The sequence below is a fragment of the Ixodes scapularis genome, unplaced genomic scaffold, assembly GCF_016920785.2.
Source record: "Ixodes scapularis isolate PalLabHiFi unplaced genomic scaffold, ASM1692078v2 PGA_scaffold2__306_contigs__length_199485367, whole genome shotgun sequence".
Taxonomy (NCBI): domain Eukaryota; kingdom Metazoa; phylum Arthropoda; class Arachnida; order Ixodida; family Ixodidae; genus Ixodes; species Ixodes scapularis.
This window is the reverse complement of record NW_024609857.1, coordinates 89,955,238-89,972,731: the sequence shown is the minus strand read 5'-3', so window position 1 is coordinate 89,972,731 and position 17,494 is coordinate 89,955,238. Positions and strand designations below refer to the sequence as shown.

The window sequence follows — 17,494 nt, the reverse complement described above, 5'->3', positions numbered from 1 at the left end:
GGAACAATTGCACAGCAATGCTCACTTTCATTTTTGTGAAATGTCCGTTGTTGACGTGCACGTCAGAAAGCCTCTTGGCGATCTTGAGTTCATTTTTTGCATCAAATGCAAGAACAGTATCAACATGGTGAATGTTTATAGTCCCCCATGGGAGGTTGTGCTTTTTCCTAAAGTGAGTCTCCGAACGAAAAAGTTGGGCACGAATATATTTCGAAACAAAGGCTGGATCAGCCATGAAATAGAGCCCCTCCCGTCGAGTTAGGGGTGTGGGACGAAACACACGGTCTCAGAATGCCTGTGATTTAAAAAGTTTAACAGACGCCAGACTGCACGGCTTTCTGATCCCATGTCACGTGTGACTATGAGCACTTTGAGAGAGATGTTGAAACGAAGTTCAATGAGGTGAACGACAAGCTCCTTCAAAGCCCATTCGTCAGTTGATCGTCCAGTGAAGTGGTAAGAAAATCACTTGCTTCCACCGCGTGTTTAACCTCCCAGCCATAAACACAAGGATATGGTTAGCAATATTCACAAGGGAATCTGGGAGTGTGGTGCTTCCGAAAATACGGTCCCGCGAACTATCTTGGCCAAACCCCTTAATAATCGCCATCTCATTCATGAAGAGCACACTGTCTTTCTCAGTGTCTTCCATAGTCTCCATTTTCCGCTTTAGCACTTCAAACACTGCCAAGCACACCAGGCAGAAACTTAATGTGCTGGAGCCTCCGAATCAAACTTCCGTTTGAGGGCAGAGGATATGACGGGGGCCTCAGCAGTTCATACCCTGACGTACAACATGCGTGCTTGATTTGAAGGGCAACCCGAATAGTCTTCTCCGACCATTTATGTCCCTTCATTGATGTCAGAGTAAAAGCTGCTGTTCGTCTGTATTCAGAAATCTTAAAAGTTTTCAAAGCAGTTACTTCTTTTTGAGCTGATGGCATTTTATTTGCGAGTCTTCGCAGTCTTGATTTGTGTTCATCATGAAGCCTTTCCAAGTTTCGGGGCTTCCCGCCAGATCGCAGTTTTTCTGTCGAAGCTCACAATTTTGGCGATAAATCAGTAACATACTTTGGGTGGTACTACTTCTGAACATGAAAACAGCGGACGAGCTTGAGTGGCTGACGGACGGCCGTCACTGTACGAGCATACTTTGACTGAGCAGCATTGGCCATGCGGCTTGCACGGTTGTCGAGAACTGTTTGCCTTAAAAAGGCTGCCGATGAGCAAGTAAGCTCGGACCACGGAGCACTGTCTGTGCTGGTTGCGCTCTTGTCGGGGGCTGATGACAGTGACACAATCGTTACTGCACAGGCACGCTTGGCCGGGGCGTTGTCTGCGCTGCGTGCAGAGATGTCGAGAGCTAGTGGCATAGAAATGGCTGTTGCTCCACAAGCATACTTGAAATGAGCAGCGTTGTTTATGTCGCTTGTAATGTCGCCGAGAGAAAGTTCCTGTGGAAAGTCTGCCGGTTCACAAATACGCTTGGATCGAGGAGCATCGTCCGTGATGGTTCAACTTCGTCTAAGGTTAATGGCAGTGGAACCACGCTTGGACTGAGCGGTGTCTGTGGCACTGACGTCGAGAGCTTCTGGTAGTGGGCAACCATCATTGTACAAGCACGCAGAGGCGAAGCAGCACGGTTCGTATCACTTGTGCTGCCATGTAGAGTTGGTGGTGATGGAACGGATGTTGATCCATGAGCACGCTTTTTGGGGGCCTTTATGTATTTTGGAATGGCTATAAGAGTTCAATAAACACGTACACATTATATAGTACTGCATACAGGTTTTCTTTATCATTTTAGGTAACAGATAGAATACCATGAAATAGATACTATAACTCTTAATTTTTTCTAATATATAGTATCTAAATGGCTTCTCACACAATAACAATATTTATTGTTACAATACAAGAGGAAAAAAGGGGGATAACTAACTAAACACTATTGCTTGTAACAGGGCCGTAAACAAGCTTTGGACTTTGCTAGTTTTGACCAGAGGTACACAAAGTGGGAGTAGCGACTCTCCGAAAGGTCGCTGGGCCTCAAAAAACCGCTGGAAAAATGTATGTGCACAATGCGAGCACAGAAATAGGCTGTGGGTGTGTCGCTGGGCGGCGTTCAGACGCTTTAGAAATTGCGGACCCAAACTGCATGCACATCTCTTGTCTAGTTGTTCTAACAGTTTAACAATTAATTATCTTGATTCTGTGAGAACCTAATCTGTCGATATTCCTTTTTATAAAGTCTGCAAACGATGAGATTACATGACAGTAGTTCAAAGAGAATGTTACATTAAGCATGCATTCCGTAACAAGAAAATGCTGGGGAAGGATAGAGTTTTAAAATATTACACAAAAATAAACTCTTAGATTTCAAGACGTCTACTTTGATAGACTTATGAACATGCGTACACAATATTACAACTTACTACGATAAGGAAAAACTGCCGGAACAACATCTGGCCTCAATTTTTTCAGCCTGTACGGCCGGTTTTGCTCGAAGCCGCTGCCATCGAAATGACCGTAAAATGAGATAAAAAAAGTGCATCTTACATTAGTAGGAGCGAACTCCAACACCAACGAAATCTTTGAACACACTCACAGTGCTTACGTAAGGTCTGGTGTCGCTTCGTTTATGTAGCATTAGCCAAGCGAGAGAGGCAGAAAAGGTATTACCGGGATCAATGCATCCAATACGTACCTGAATACGGGACCTAGTTAAATTATTAAAAACTATCTAATTTTTGCGAGGACCTGAATTTCTCGATTTGAAATTAATCCCAAACACTTGGTCCTGTGAACAAACCACGACGTGGTGAAGAATACGCTGTATAGCACTCTGGTTTGCGAGAAATGTGCCCACGAAATATTTCCGGTACCTGAATAATTCCAGAGGAATTGAGTTCGCAAAAACTAGATTCTTTTCAAAATGTTTTCAAAACCCTTGTCTGTTAATATAAACCCAAAGCCAAACCGTGTTTCGCAGTAGCTTAGTAAACGAAGTTTGCATTTCTGTCTCCCAAATAAACTTAATACTCATTGGTGCATTCAAAGCGCGTGTGCGAAACACGTATGCAACAGCAGCGCTCGCATCCTGAGACCAACGTGCTGCGAGCTAGCCCAAAAATAGAGAAGGCAGCTTCCGTCTCAACCTGTGATATTGTTATGCCGCGAAAGCTCGAATCTGGAACTCGCGACGTTTTTATGTGCTCCCGACGCGAAACCGGACACGCTCGCTGCTTGCAGACTGACGCTAAACATCCCACTCACACTTCCGATCAAGGCGCAGCAACGCTTATACTCACGGCGCAAACACGAGCAGCTGCAGCGGGTTCTCAGTGGTCTTGTTTGATTTGCGTGAGCCAGCGTTTCTTTCGATTAGGACTACTCGAGAAGCGGACCATACGTGTGCTCCACCTGCAGTGGTTCGTACACTGTGGAACAGAATACACAGGCATGTCTGCTCCTCACGCCGCCCTCTCTTGCTACCAGACTTCTCCGCTGCGAACGACTCCGCAAAACACAGCGGTATCAGCCGGAGAACAAACACGGTGTGACGACATTCGAAGCCGGGCATGCGGGCGACATGGGGACTAAGATGGCGCGGCGCCTTCCGGTGGCCATGGAGACCGATGCTGGCAATACTGGTCGGCGGCGGGCGGCGGCAAGTGCTGTGTCATAGGATGACACCATCCTAAAGACGGAGACCGAGTAAGTAGGCTCCCTACCGGCAACTAAAGCCCCTGTATCTGGGAAAAGTGAATCATTCTCTTCCCTCCTCCTCCAAAAAACCCTCTTTACCCCACCTCTAACTTCCGGTTTGCGACGGAGGCGCCATCTGGAAGTTCCCATGCGTCTCGCCGTCTTGGTCAGATGGAGCGGGCAGGAAGCCGATCGTGTGGACTTTTGTCGTCATATAAGTTTGGCAATGACCTCATTTAGCGCACGCATTCACATCGGACCGTTCTGAAGCCGCTCCAGATCTGTTCTTCCAGCCGTGGATCCCGAAAGAGCTTTGGATAATCGTCTAAATCGTCCCTAACGAGTTGCATTATCGTTCAGTGTCTCGTGAGTGTCTGCCCACCGTTCGGCTTTACAGGAATTGCAAGTTGTTTTTAATCATCAAAGCAAACTGCAAAAATGAAATTATAATCTCCACGATTTCAAGTGATTCTCTACTCTTTTAATACGTGTCCTTGGCGAGCTTTCGGGAGGGCCTGGCCTCCGGGCGCTCAAACATTAGGCGGCCTGGAAAGCAAAATAATATTTTCTTTCTAAATGGGGAAGCCTTGATGTGGTTGACCCTAAGCTAGCATTTTAAGCTGACTGCCGCACTACTAATTATAAAAATCACTACGCTTTTCTGTGCGTGTGTATTCTGTGAAAGCTGTGAAAGTCTGCGACACCGCGGGCCTTTTGGTACTGTCTACCGGGCTACAAGGTGCCGCTACTCTTACGAGCGTAATAAATACTATTTTCGTTAATTTATGTGATGAACCTGTTTTCAGAAATTGAAACTTTTTTTTCGTTTAGTTTTCGAACTCCGTAATTTTTTCAGCGTCTGTATCTTTCCTGTTATTCGTTCATACCAGAAAAAATTAAAAAAAAAATCTAGATTTAGTTACGATTCACAATGCTTTTAGACTCCTAGGCCAGCGTCCTAGGGCTAGAAAGCTGGTGCAGGTTTGGAATCAGCGCTCGGTTTCAGCGCCTAATCGAGTGCTTACGAATTTTACTTTTACACGATTTTAAATAAGACCTGAAAGTTCTCTATTCAACATGTCAGTATTCATACACATTAATTCTTGGAGATCTATATAAGGCCTATAGAGTCTACATAAATCTAAAAAAAGAGTCAAGCAATTGCAGGTTAAAAGGAAACGAGGCAAATAAAATTCAAATATCATCCAGAGAACAATGCAAAACAAGCAAATGTGAGATAAGAATCTCCATGAAAATACGCCAGCACAGGTGACGTTAAAAAGAACAAGATCAAAGTCACAATTTTAGTTATATAACAAAACTGCCAGCCAAGTAAACGGCCATGGCAGGAGTATACACTATTTATTTATTTATTTATTAGTACCTTGAAGGCCCTAAAACAGGGCATTATACAAGGGATGGGCAGCTCATATTTGTAGGATAATAAGAAAAGCATATAAGTATATACACTCATGAACAACAAAACAAAAAGAATCAACAAAATATTCAAACAAAACATGACAAAAAGTTCACATACACTTATGTTTAAAAAGTGATAGTTCATTGTGGATTCTAAAAACTCGCCTAGCACTTTTTTAAATACATCTATATTGCGACCTGTGACTATGCTGTTAGGCAAAGCGTTCCATTCATTAATTGTAAAAGGTATGAAAGAGCGTAAGAAGTCGTGGATGCATATAGACTTTTGCAGAAATCGCCTCCTGCGCGCTGCCATCTTTGTCTGCTGGGCTGTGGAACGCTTTCCAAGCATGCGCTGTTGATCTGCTGTGCTGTATATCGGACGCTGCGCATGCGTCCACAGCTCAGTGACTCAGTATGTTTTGCCCGGTCGCTTCGTTCGAGACTGCCGCTGGAAAGGCCTATATGGGTTGTATTTTACAGCTGTTATCTAATCTCGGAAAAAAAGAAGTGGGAAGAGGAAATAGTTTATTTCTACTTGTTGGGTTATGGTGGTAAATCTTGTAAAACAGTGTCAAACGAAATATTTTCCGCCTTAAAGTGAGTTCAGGGAAGTTTGCTCGTTTACGTAGTTCAGACACACTGGTGTGAAAAGAATAATCAGAATAAATAAATCGTAATGCTATTGTTTGGACACGTTCTAGTTCGTCTTTCAGATAAGTTTGCCTCGGAAACCATATGGATGCAACATATTCTAGTTTTTGGCGTACTAATGTTAGATATGCAATTTGTTTTACTTTAGGGGGTGCGAGTCTTATGTTCCGTCGGAGAAAACCGAGTGTGCTGTTTGCCTTAGCAACAATGCGATTGACGTGGGTGGTCCATGTTAGATCGCTGGTTATATGAAGACCAAGATATTTGTAAGATGAGGATGAACCGAGTATAATATCGTTAATACTGTAGTTATAAGAAGACGGTGACAAAAGACGAGAAAAGGTGAGTACTTTGCATTTATCTAGGTTTAGTGACATCTGCCAATTATCACACCATTTTGCAATGGATGACAAGTCAGTTTGCAGTGATGAGTGGTCGCTGGTGCTCGAGATAGTACGGTAGATTACGCAGTCGTCTGCAAAAAGGCGGATGGTCAAAGAAACACAAAGAGGGAGGTCATTGATGTAGATTAAAAAAAGGAGTGGTCCGAGCACGCTCCCTTGAGGAACGCCAGATGTTACGCTCTTTTTGGGTGATGCTGAGTTATTAACAACGGTATATTGATAGCGATCAGAAAGAAATTCAGCAATCCAAGTAATAATGAAGTGGTCAATTTTTAATTGGTGAAGTTTCATTATAAGGCGGTTATGTGGTACTCTATCGAAGGCCTTCGAAAAGTCAAGAAAGATAGCGTCAGCTTGTTGTTTATGTTCCAAATTAGAATGAATGTTATGTACAAATTCGAGGAGTTGGGTCTCGCATGACAATTCTTTCCTGAATCCGTGTTGGTTTATGGTAAGAAGGCCGTTCGATTCGATATATCTCATAACATTAGAAAATATGATACGTTCCAAGATTTTTGAAGGAATGCTGGTCAGTGATATTGGACGATAATTTAAGGGCGAATTTCGGTTTCCAGACTTATGTATGGGGATGACGCGGCTAATTTTCCAGTCATGAGGAACGATACCTGTCGAAAGGGATTCACGAAAAATGTCGGTCAAAAACAGAGATGATGCATGCTTCGTATTTTTTAATATTTTTGAGTCGACGAGGTCATCGCCAGAACTCGAGGAAAGTTTCAAATTTTCAATTGCGTTGATAACTCCAGAATAGTCGATGGCAATGGTTTCCATGGACGGATGAATAAGGGCCGGAAGTAGCGGAATGTTGTTAAGATTTTCGTTAGTAAACACGGAACAAAAATAGTTGTTTAGGCAATCAGCACACTGGTCGTCGGAGAGAACTAGACCTTCGTCATTGGTGAGAGAAAGAGGGGTGAACGGCTTAGGATTGATTACGTTCCAGAACTGTTTGGGTTTGTCGGTTAATACTTGTAATAGGTCAGTACCGTAAAATTTTGATTTAGCTTTTGAAATTTCATATCTATATAATTTTTCGCATTCTTCATATTTACTTTGTATCTCTTTGTTTAAGAACTTCTGTTTAGCACGCTTGAATAATTTTTTTTTTATTGGCTAGTCGCTTGATTGCTTTAGTATACCAGGGGTTCTGACAATCTGTCTTGATGTTCACCAGAGGCACGTATTTATTCGCAAGGAATGATAGTCTATTTTTAAAACGGAGCCAGTTTTCCTCAATTGAGTATCTATGGAACGCCTCCCTGAAAAACACATAAAATTACTCTAGTTCAGCGTTAATAGACTTGTAGTCGGCTTTGTTGTAATCTCTTATTTGTTTATGAAGAATACATTTGCGCAGAATAGGAAACGAAAAGTTAAAATGTGCAACGAGGTGGTCACTGAGCCCAGGTAGCAGTGAAAGGTTGTTGATCAGATTTGGATCCGTAGATAAGCAAATATCAAGTATGTTGCTACTGTGATCAATGATTCGAGTTGGCTTACTAATCAGTTGTGTAAAGTTGAAATCCCAACACATATTGATGAAATATCTTGATTCATTGTCATTTGCTGTTAACTTATTCCAGTCGATGGAGGGGTAGTTAAAATCACCTAAAAGTATAAGCGTTGCTTTAGGAAATTTAAAGGATATATCACTGAGACACTCTTGTAATAAAGGTATAAAGGCATTATTACTGTCAGGTGGTCTGTAGCAGAGGCCAATGACTGTTTGAAAAGAATGTGATGAAAGGTATAACCAAACCATTTCTAAGCCCGGTGCAGTAGTCACTCGTGATACCGTCAGGCGGTTGTTCACAGCTATCAGTACTCCCCCACCCCGTTTGCAAATTCTATCACATCTATACAAATTGAAATTCATACACGAGGGGAAAACTTCAGAGTCATGAATCTCGGGGTGAGCCATGTTTCGGTTAAAAGAACTATGTCAGCTTGCGTTGAGTCGATTAGAGAATACAAAGCATCGTGTTTAGATAATACACTTCTTATGTTCGTAAATAGAACAGAGTAAGCGTAGAACGAATCTTCGGTTCGTTTAGATGACGACGCAGAAGGGGCGGAAGAAACATATTTTTTACTTTTGGGTCGCTATTCGTCCTTGGCAGTTACACATTGGTTAGCTTGATCATAAACGAAACAGGTGTTATCTACGTAGAGCTTACAGTTTTTGGGTTTCACGTACGCGAGCAGTTTCCTCCTAGCAGTTCTTATGTTTACCGGAAAATCTTCACCAACAGATATGTTAGTACCCTTCAGTTTAACACCAGCAGAAAGAATGGCCTGTTTATGTTTGAAAAAGCAGAACTTCGCAATAATGGGCCCACATTTGTTGGGGTCGAATTGGCCTAGACGATGTGCTCTGTCTACGGCGAAGTCGTCTAGCACAATGCCAAGGTTTTCGGCACACATAGTTCGGACAATCTGCTCTGACTCAGCCCAAGTTTCTGATTCCTTATCGTCCAGACCATAAAATAGTAAGTTAGACCGGCGTGCTCGGCTCTCTGCGTCGTCACAACGTGCTTCCAATTGTTTCAGATGAGACTCTGTGATAGCAGCGTTGGCGCCCTCGGTGTGAACCGTCACAGGATTCGATTTTACTGTAGCCAAATCAGACTCGATTTTACTGTAGCCACTACAAGCAGAACACATGCTAAGTACATAAAAAATTGATCACAGAATGAAAAAAAATAGATAAATGACACGGAGACACACCATACACCCTCAAAATGCTTTCTTAAGAATACATAAATGTTTAGGTAGCTTTACTGACAGGTGCCAGTCAGTTCTACATATCATAAAATACTTGTAAAGCCCTTACACATTCTAATGCTCTGACTGATACGGTACACCTGAAGAGGATGAATTGTACAAACCTGAAGGGGTTAAACATTGAGCTCCTTGATGAGGCGGGTCTGCAGGTATCCGACTTCAGATGCAGACTGAAGATAAGGATGCACAAGCGTGTTATATGGTGCAAGTTTGATTCGCCTTGTATGCTGAAGAATCCATCAGCTTGTGCATTATGTCTGACACGAACTTGAAGTCCTGAGATGCCAATGAAGTGTGTGTTCTACAGGCAAAAGCTACCCCGAATCCCTAGTACTAGATTGAAACCATGAGAACCACAAGAAAAACAAATCTTAAAAACTTCCTCGATGGTACCTTTACTCTATGATTTCATAGTAGACTTTTCGAGAAACTTAAGTTGATCTGCATCGAGAAAGCGCTTTAGTCCAAATTTTAAATTGTTCTCTTCACGTCGCAACTGATACTCCCCCCCCCCCCTGTCACTACGCAAATAACAGTTTCATCTGCATTGAATATAGTTGTCTTTCTAGCTCTTTATTATTGATCACTACACCAGAAAGAGTGGCATTCTGATAATAGTGCCTAATACGAAGTATAAATATTGTGCCTGAAAATTAAAAAAAAAAAAGATTAATATTTAGTCTTGTTAAGTGACTAAAATTGAGACAATAAGCTCGGATGTAAGTAACAGTGTGTAACAGTCTGCACTCCGCCAGAAAATAAACAGCAGTCCAAAATGAAAACTTACCACCAGTGGCTGTTGCTGCGGCTATCTGTCCAGTACAAGCTGGGGAAGCAAGGTTCTGTAGGGCGCCGCTCAGACCTTGCTCGGGGAGCCATGGGACGGCACGCACTTCTAAAATGAATAAATAAAAAGAGACGACAGTCGCTATAGCTGTGCCTCGGTCGGCCTGGAAACAATATCGTTTTGCTGAATTCACCAGCAGATGGGGTTGCCGAACCAGACTGCTCTAAGGAAATTAGGTTCTGCACGGCACCGCTTGGAACTTGCTGGGGGAGCCTCAGAAGGACACACTGGCCTAGAATCGACAAAGACGGCACAAGTGGTAGGTGAGCCTCAGACGACCTGAAAAGAGCATCGGACTGCCAAACTCACCAACAGCTGCGGTCACTGTGGCAGATTGCCCCGAGAGAAAAGCTCCGCTCGGACCTTGCTGGGGGCCCTCGCGAGGACGCGCACTCCTAGAATGGTTGTAACACGACTTTTGTTTGGGCTAGTTGGTTCTTACCAGACATTTAAAGTAGCGCACACATGACAAAGACAACAAAGAAGGCACACGTACAACAGGACTGGCGCTTAAGCGCCAGTCCTGTGGTACGTGTCCCTTCTTTCTTGTCCTTGTCAAGTTTGCGCTATTTTAATCATCCTAGAATGGACAGAGATGGCACTAGTGGTAGGCGTGCCTCGGTCGACCACGAAACAGTCTCGGGCTGCCAAACTAACCAGCAGCTGCGGTTGCTGCAGCAGTCTGCCCTGGAGATGTTTCAGTACTGTGTGGATTACCTTGTGGTGTACTGTTCAGGCTTAGCTGTGGGTGCCTGGGGGCTTTAGAGAGCCAATGAAACAAATAAATAGAACTGTATTTTGTAAAGGAGGCATCCAAAATCATCAGTTTATGCATCGAATTTGTATTGTAAAACTGATGTAACATGTCTGACTAAAGAAAAGGAAAATATATGATTTGTAACATGTACATACCATTTCCATTTGCAGTTCCCTTCCAGTGGTAGTCTACTTTCTTGGCTGAAGGTAACGAAAAAACAAATGTATGGGAGAGCTTCTTTCCTAAATTATTTGCTCTTCTTTGTTTTGCATGGTTAGAGTTTTGAATTGGTCGACACTAAAGTGGTCCCGTAATAGATTGAAGAGATCGTGTTTTAGTTGAGAGCATGTAACGGCACCTCAAACGCCCGTTTTCGCAGATCCTAGGTTAGCCTGCACGTAAAGTCTGCGCTGTAAAAGCTGCTGGGGTGAGCGTAAGGTTGATCTCAAATCTTTTATTTGCTTGCGCGTTGGTTTTAATAAGACTGCGACCGAAGGAGACCCTTTGGACGCTACGAGAGCGAATGGACTTTCAACGGGCTAAGCACACGCACTCGTGCAGTAAGAACGTCGTCAGAGAAAACATACTTGTGCTTGTCGCACTGGCTGCGCTTGCACTTATATTGAAACCTGATATAGATGCATCTACATGCTCGCGTCTCCAGCCGCGGCAGCGTTGCAAGCTATGTTTGCGAAACAAAGTCTGGTATGAAGGTAAACGTCTTCGACAGAAATCTGTCTGGTTGGCTGTCTGGTATGCGAGCACGTACGCAAAACATGACAAGAGAGCGTACTCTGCACGCACCCGTAAGTGGGGCGACGCCGATGCTACAAGCAGGAGCAGGAGAATGTCGTTTTCAACGACGCTTACTTCCACGGCACAGACGTCCGTGCATGCCAAGTCGGCATTGTTGTGCTCGCTATTACATCGCTCGCGCTTACGGTGGGATGCAGTGCATAACTCGCTCTAAACAGCTGTCTTTATGCATGCTGGTGATATTTATACAGAGCACCTACCTCCATGGCGTCACGAGGGTCAGCGGCACCCGGAAGGGCAGCCTTCCGCAACACCCCCCTCCCCCCTCCGCTCTCTCGCGTGGCCCGCCACGACTCCTCGCTCCCCCGTTCCAGACCCCCCCCCCCCCCCCCCCCCCACTCGTGGCCCTCCTTGAAACTCCCCTGGGCGTTGCACCCGGAATGGTCTGCCTCCCCACCCGCCCCCCGCACCCCCCTTGTGACGCCACTGCCTCCCTCGAATAACATTGCGGCTCCCGTCAAATTGAAACCTTTTAGACCAATTCGGTGAAGCAAGATCTTCTTCCTATGTTAATTTTCCGATGCAGAGAGAACACCGAAAAGCTTTCCGGCAGGCTTTTCTACAAGCGCAGCAGCCCGTCAGCTGCGGCGTGGCAACAGCTTGGGAAATTAATGGCGACCGGATGTGGAAAACCGAAAGCTAGATGTCACGTGACGACTGGTCAATACACGAACTCATCTCTGTTACGTCACGGCGCGGTGGTGGCGCGTCGGTCGCACTTCCGGTCTGGAGCTGTGGGCAGAAGTCCCCATGCCAGTCGCGCATTCCTGCGTTGTTTAAAAGGAACCAGACAAAAACCTGCCTTCTCGTCAAAATGGCGCGACTGGGGCCGTACCAAGAGCGTCGAGAAAGGTTTGAGGTCAGTCTTCACGTGCTCCGTTCGTCCGAGAATCTGGATATGTGCCGTGAAAAGGGAAAAGCAGACGCCGTCGGACTACGATGTTTGGGCAGGAAGCACTTGGGTTTGAATTCACGGATACTTGTGGTCATCAGATTTATTTGTGTTGTTCCAACATGAACGCCAGAAAACCGTTGTGCGAACCACGTGCGGACTACGTTCAGTACGTCTTCAATTTCAAACGACGGCCGGATCGTTCGAACTGTCGTCTGCTCTTTTAAACGTTTTTACTTGTCGTCTGCTCTCTTAGACGACGCCGGCCCGTAGCCCAAATGTTGGCGCGGTACTTGCGATAAGAAGTAAGTGCAGGCCTCAAAAGACTAAAGTTTGAAGGTTGGTAAGCAGGCTCGACGTAAACAGTTGATACAAGGAGATGTTGATCATTGTTACCAGTGACCATCACCGACTTGTTATGCCTAATTGACTTTGTCCGATTCTGCTTGCGATTTTCAGTATCAACGTCGACCATCTCAGCTACGGTTCACGCTTTTGCAGCCGGAGCGGCGTCGTGACTGAAAATTGCGAACGAAATCTCATCATGCGAATCAGGCTGTAGCGTACATACTGCCGCGTCCACGCGGAATGAATCGCCACATGTCACATTATTCACGCGACGTTTCGCGGTGTAACGAGCCTCGGTAATTTCGTTGACGCCGCTCAAGTAGTCAGATATCGCCAGGAAGACTTAGAATCAACAATTCGAACGCGAAAAAGGGCAGGGGGCTCACAGGGACGCCAACAACATCCCATTCCAATGGTTTGTTTATGGGCGACGGCGATCTTCTTGCCCACACCCCCATCGCGCATGCGCGGCGCCGGTGGCGTCCGCTAGGGGCGCTCCGGTTTGTTTGTAAACATGAGTTGGTGTATAGTTTGCGCGGCGGCTAGTTCAAAAAATGGCGCCACTCTTCTCAGGCTAGAGGGGTTTCACCGGCAACGGACATCCAGCGCCATCTCTGTGAGTCAGGCTCAACTACAAGCCAGGAGCGCGGTGTATGGATGTTCGGGATGCATCAATAGTGCTGGTGTTTCTTGAACGCACTCTAGCCATTAAAATTGTTTTAAGAAAATAAATATATAGGAGGTGTTCTTCAGGCTTTAAAGAGTTGCTTAAATCAACCGTGAAGACTACGCTAAGTTGAACGGTGCAGGTGACCTATACGGCCGGGGCGACATAGTATCGGTTTGCTAATCGTCAGAATGTGTCAAGAAACGAACTAAGTTTTGACGATTAACTTTCGTGTTTGGGATAATACACATAAAATTTCAATATTATCTTGATGGGCGTCATCCAAAATCACTAAATCAGCAAGTTAAAAAAAAAGAAACAGATCATGTGGGTGCTGTGCTAAAGTAACCACTCATGCTACAGGCCCAACGGTATTTTGCACATTCGGACTTGCGGGCGGATCGGCACTGGCGACGAGCGGATTTTGGAGCCAAATAGAGAAATCGCCTCGTCGCCGGCCAAAAATCTGGATACGGATCCAGGAACGATACAGATTTTCCGCCAGCGACGTGCGGATTTCGCCCCAGACTTCAAAATCCACTCTCCGCCGGTGGGGATCCTGCCCGCAAATTCTCAAACTCGACCGTCCGGCGATCTGAAATGCTGTTCGATGTCGACATCCGGTAGCTCTTTGTCTTCGACTTGGATCACGATGTAAACAAACCAAAAGGCTCTTGGTGTGAAAGCACGCATCATTGTCGATATCACTCCCGTTATTTATGTCAGTGGAGACCTGCAGTCTCAATAAATGAAAACAGTAAATATTACTGCTTTCCGAATAAGCTCAAGCATTCGTTTTAGTCGGGTTTCACCAGCAGGCATGCCAATGCACGATGGAACGCACTAAAAATATCCGCGGTCACCTCGAGAACTCTGTCATACTGTAATGTTTCTGGCTCCCCTATTGGAAAACCCCAATATAAACAGCGTATTATGGATATTGGTAAACAATATCTTTTTATTGTATTGCAATACAATATAGACAGTGTATTAGAAAACATTACATTTATTGTATTGTATTACAATAAGGATTTGTTATGGAATTCCAATATCCATAATACGCTGAAAATATTGGAATCCAATACCGTATAAACCCTTACTGGATCCCCATGTGTCGTATGGGGATCCAATAAGGGTTTACGATTCCAATATACTCAGCGTATTATGGATATTGGAATCCAATACATTATATCGGCTACCAATAAAACTATATGCGAGTTGGAATATCACGTTCAGCACGACATTTCTTTGCAACGCAGTCTCTTCTTGTGTGTATTTCTGAGTGACAAAAGAAAAAGTGTGGTTGTTGTCAAATTATGAATAAAGAAGCAAAACAGGGGGCTTATCCATACCAAATATATTTAACATATTCCTGAACTGGAGGATCTGGCATTTACTGCAAAAGAAAGTTAATTGTTTAGGACCCTCATTCAAAAACTTGCTGTTTGAAAACAGAATGTGAAATCCTCACCTTTTAATGAAAGCAGCACCTGCTAGCTGTAGCCATATAGAAACTGCAAAATAAAAATTTGTGATTAGTTCGCAACAAGTAGCAATCCTTCACTAAGCCGGATAGATTCAAAATTATGTCTGCGTTTGATTGTGGAAAAATAAGCTTCCATTCCACTGCCACGGATCATTCTGAGCTCCGTCAATTAAATAAACCTATCGGCTCGTCTGGCTTTACAGTTCCTGCTTTGCACCTAACTGCGGTGAAAGATACACTCTTTAGGTGAGGACACGCCGGGGCTGAACGCGCGGCGCGAGGAATCAAATAGTGTTCGTTCGACGGGCATCCGAAAGACTGCATCATTCGGCTGCCACTGTGCCCGCGACTGACAGTGTCACCGGCGGCCAAACGGCGGAACTGTGTGACAGCAAAAAATCATTAACTCGTTGTCATGACACCCCGGTACACCATGGTCTTTCTGCACGTGTGACAACCTCGCTGGAGCTCTGCGCGTGTGGTACATAAGGCGGCACGAGCCGTCTTGAACGTGCCCACGGGTCGACGAGTCACCTGCTGGCGTTGCTTGGAACCAAAGTGAGAGAGTGTGAAGGGCGAACTTCATCGGGCCGTGGCCAAGAGCGCGCTGTCCTCACCTGAAGAGTATTATCTTACACCGTGCACCTAATTAAAGTATCTGGAATGCTCACCTTTGAGGAAAAACGAACTGGTGCTTGCTTGCTTGTAGGCCGTGGAAACTGGGACAAACTGGGAGAGAGATTTGCGATTAGTTGCGTTCAAGTAGCAATTACATTGAGTAGCCCCGTAAAGTACACTAAGTCGATAGGATGGAAGCTTGGGCGAGTTGGTGAACCATACTTGGCGGTGACAGCGCAGCAAAATTAATCTCACACCAGACACTCAGGAAGACAAGCACACGCGCTGAACTTACAACTCTTGCGTATTCGACTGCTTCATTTTTCTCTTCAACGTCTGGGTTGACTTTTCAGAACGTGATAAGTAGAAGTAGCACGGAATACAAAGGAAAATTCTAAAGAGAAGGCAAAAGAACAGTAAAAGAGAAGACAAATGAAGAAACGGAAAAAATATCTAAACGAAACACTTTTCCAAATTGTCCCTCTCCCTCATCGCTATCATTTAGATAGAAATTGGAGCTCTTTGGTCGACAGCGCTATAGAAGGACTACTTACAGACTTGTCCTTCAGCTGCGCTATCCTTTCCGCTTCCATTATTTCTCTAGTCAATGCGTCTCTACTCGTACCTATTACAGAACAATTTTCAAAATGTGCTATACAGCCACAATCGCGACAATGGATTACCAAGTGTCCAGCTACGACTCGGTGGGTGTTATAAAAATGCTCTCTTAAACGATCATTCAAACACCTTCCAGTCTAGCGTACATACTCTCTACCACATGAGAGTGGGACAGAATATACGACTCCTTCAGTACAATTTACAAAGCTCTTTTGGTGCTTTTTCAAACAACCAACCTCCCGGTGTGCCGTCATTTACCTTCCTGCACAGGCTTAGAAGCTTATTTGGTGCTGAAAAAGCAACATTAATGTTAATCCAGTTACCTATCTTTTTTAGACCGTGCTAAGCTTTATGTATATATGGAACAATGGCCATCCTTTTCTTTTCTGTATTGCGTTTAGGTCGTTCACCCCATTTTATTCTCTTTAATAAATCCTCTGCAACGGCTGTAAGTAATGCACTAGGATATCCTGTTGACTTTAACCTGGCGATTTGAGCATCAAAGCTAACCTTAAGTGAATGAATACAAGACTTATTAAGCACAGTGGTGAGACATAATTTAACAATGCCTCGCTTAACAAGCTTGGAGTGTGCCGACTGAAAATTAAGAGGTTTCTTCCCTCTCGGTTTGTATGACCAACATACATGATGCTCCGAAAAAATTAATCTGAGGTCCAAGAACCGTAAGGAACCTTCTGTGGAGAGCTCATGAGTGATTTCTGGTGGATCTATACAGGATTTACAACAGGAAAGAACATTAGAGACTAATATTTGAAAGTCCTTAGCTGCACAATCTAGCACAATCAAAAAATCATCTACAAAGCGAAACACCTTCACAACAGAAGAAGCATCTAAGCTACGTGAAAGGATCCGGCCCCGATGCGCGAGGTAAAGGTTACTCAAAACTGGTACTATGCATGAACCAATGCATACCCCTGCTTTTTGGAGAAAGGTGTTACCCTCCCAACATGTAAAACTAAGATTTAAAATATACGGTGAGCAGTTCAAGGAAACCACCTTGCAAAAATCCTGACGCGGTCTGAAAAGCAATAAGTCATGTATTCATTCAATTAAGGTTAGCTTTGATGCTCAAATCGCCAGGTTAAAGTCAACAGGATATCCTAGTGCATTACTTACAGCCATGGCAGAGGATTTATTAAAGAGAATAAGATGGGGTGAACGACCTAAACGCAATACAGAAAAGAAAAGGACGGCCGTTGTTCCATATATACATAAAGTTTCGCACGGTCTAAAAAAGATAGGTAACTGCATTAACATTAATGTTGCTTTTTCAGCACCAAATAAGCTTCTAAGCCTGTGCCAGAAGGTAAACGGATCGGCACACCGGGAAGTTGGTAGTTCGAAAAAGCACCAAAAGAGCTTTGTAAATTGTACTGAAGGAGTTGTATATTTTGTCCCACTCTCATGTGTTAGAGAGTATGTAGGCCAGACTGGAAC

At 44.3% G+C, this 17,494-nt stretch overlaps 1 pseudogene; it reads right to left on the bottom strand.

Moving 5' to 3' along the window:
* Positions 1-239: 239 nt before the first annotated feature.
* Positions 240-1,069, bottom strand: LOC121045943 (annotated as a pseudogene).
* Between the last annotated feature and the right edge of the window lie 16,425 nt (positions 1,070-17,494).